The sequence below is a fragment of the Pteronotus mesoamericanus genome, unplaced genomic scaffold (genome assembly GCF_021234165.1).
Source record: "Pteronotus mesoamericanus isolate MK-2021 breed Mesoamerican mustached bat unplaced genomic scaffold, CSHL_Meso_final contig_173, whole genome shotgun sequence".
Lineage (NCBI taxonomy): Eukaryota > Metazoa > Chordata > Mammalia > Chiroptera > Mormoopidae > Pteronotus > Pteronotus mesoamericanus.
The window spans coordinates 4193643-4196571 of NW_026555072.1; the positions used below are offsets into that span (position 1 = coordinate 4193643).

At 36.5% G+C, this 2929-nt stretch overlaps 1 pseudogene; it reads right to left on the reverse strand.

Annotated features, from left to right (window-relative positions):
- Positions 1-671: 671 nt before the first annotated feature.
- On the reverse strand, positions 672-804 carry LOC129065296 (uncharacterized; annotated as a pseudogene).
- Positions 805-2929: the final 2125 nt, after the last annotated feature.

Consider the following 2929-nt stretch of genomic DNA (forward strand, 5'->3'; position numbering starts at 1 on the left):
TTTGTCATTAGACTAGACAGTGTAAACAATAGGTCCTGATTGAAGAACTCCCAATTTACAAGGTCAAGTTTCCATTCCTAGTCACATGGTAAGGTTTTCATTTCCCTTTCAAGTCTGATGCAGCTTTTTGAAACAATTTCAGGCTTTGAAAAAGTTACCATAATAATATTAAGACACTGCTGATAGAGGTTTAAAATGATGCAGCTGTTCTGGAAACTTTGTCTGTTACTCAAAAAATTAAATATGACTGAGCACTTTCACTTGAGGTATATACCCAAAAGAATTGTAAACAAGTACTTAACCATATATATACACATGTTCACAGCAGCACCATTCGTATTCATAATAGCCCAAAGTGGAAACAACCCAAATGCCCATCAACTGATGAAGGAGTAAAGAAAAGGTGGTCTATCCATACAATGGGATATTATTCAGCCATGAAAAAGCATGAAGTACTACTGATATATGCTACAACTTGGTGAATCTTGAAAATATTAACACGAAGTGAAAGAAGCCAGACAAAACAGGCCATATTGTATAATTCAATTTTATGAAATGTCCAGAACAGGCAAGTTTAGAGACACAGTAGATGAATGGTTGCCAGGGGCTATGGGAAGGGAGGAGTGGGGAGTGACTGCTGCTGGATATAGGGTTTCTCTTTGAGGTGATGAAAATATTCTGGAATCAATATTCTGGTGATGATTTCACAACTTTGTGAATATACTAAAGACTGATGAATTGTACAATTTAAACTGATAAGGATAGATACTACACTTGATCTTAGACAAAAGGCCAAGAAGCGATTGAATTGTACAGTTTAAATTGGTGAATTTTTTTTAATTAATTTATTTACTTTTTAAATACATTTGTAAATTGGTGAATTTTATTGTATGTGAATTACAGCTCAAAAATAATATGGAGTACTCACACTGTCAATTCCCTAGGTATTATGAAACAAAGCTATAAAAATTAGGAAATTAGCATTGATATGATACTATAATCTCGACACTTTATTCAGATCTCACTACTTGTCTCACTATTGTCTTCTGGTTCGTTCCAATCTAAAATCCCACGTATGTAGTCTCTTTTAACCCAGAACAGTTCCTCAGTCTCCCTTTGTCTTTCTTGAATTTGACAATTTTGAAGAGTACAAGCCAGTTATTTTGTAGAATGTTCTTCAATTTGGATTTCTCTAATGGTTCTACTTAAATTTGGGTTACACATAGGTTGGCAAAAACAGTACACAAGTGATATGTACTTCTTAATTCATCATGTCAGGAGGCACTTTATATTGGTTTGTCCCACTACTAGTGAGGTTAACTTTGACCATTTGTTTAAGTTGGTGTCTTGAGTTGGCTTTTACATTTTTCTCTATTAAAATTTTTTTCTTCTATCTCCACACTTAACTCTTATTTTTCCTCATTCCCCACCTAAAATTACCTGTTTAATATATACTATTTAATTTTATATGTTCTTGAAATGCATATTGTGACACTCAGGTATTTTTAATTCACATAATTGGTATTGTAACAATTCTATTTTGTTTTTTATTTTTTAAAGGTTTTTCATTTTTAGAGAGGAGAAGGGAGGGAGAACGAGGGAAGCATCAATATGTGGTTGCATCTTGTGTGCCCCTTACTGGGGACCTGGACTTGCAACCCAGGCATGTGCCTTATACTGGGAATTGAACCAGCAACCCTTTGGTTCGCAGGCCGGTGCTCAATCCACTGAGCCACACCAGCTGGGGCCTGTTTCATTTTTTAATTTAAGCAATATGTACTTAAGGTAAATCCATGTTGATGTGTAATTTCTGCTTGTAATTATGATAGTACTTAATGGAGCTCAACCGCATTTCATCTATGCTATTTCCAGTAATGAACCCCAAATGAGAATCAATTCCTTGCCAGAATAAATAATATTCTAGTAAAACATGCTAATATATATCTCCTCCTGTATCTGTGTAGGAAATTACTTCAAATATATGAGGAGTGGAGTTGTTGGGTTGTAGGACACACACACACACACACACACACCCACACACCCACACACCCATAACCTGTTAGACACCCACACCCACCCCCCCATAACCTGTTAGAATGGCCTGATCTCTCTCTCTCTCTCTCTCTCTCTCACACACACACACACACACACACACACACACACACATACACACACAACCTGTTAGACACACACACCCACACCCACCCCCCCATAACTTGTTAGAATGGCCTGATCTCTCTCTCACACACACACACACACCCACCCACCCACCCACCCACCATAACCTGTTAGACACACACACCCACACCCACCTCCCCATAACCTGTTAGAATGGCCTGATCAGACTGCTCCCAACATCAGTGAGTGAGACCTATGCGCATCTCCACCAATTGATACAATGTAACTTTTTGCCAGCCTAAAAGGTATAAGTGATGTCTTACTGTTTTAATGCATACTTCTGGTTATTAGTGATTATGAACATCTTTTTACATGCATTTGAGCTTTGAGAGTTTTCTGTAATTTTTCTGTTCATCTTTTTCCATTTTTATCTTTTAATATTCTTAAATATAGCATGCATATGGGAAATTAATGAACTCAGAAAATAGATTTGCGTAACAACCCAAGTCAAGAAATGGGATGTTGGATATCAACCCCTTATTAGAATATCTGTCATTTGGAAATACATTCTCCCATTCAGTAGGCAACTTTTTTTGTTTAGTTGAAGGTTCCCTTGGATATGCAAATGCTTTTAGTTGCTGTAGTGCTATTTGTGTCTTTATCTTTTTTTCTTTGCTCTAAGGGACTTGCCCAAAAAGATATTGCTCAGAGTGATATCATTGTTTACTTCCTGTTTTCTTCTAGGACTTTTATGGTTTCAAGCTTTACATTTAGGTCTTTAACCCATTAGGAGTTTATTTCTGTATATGGT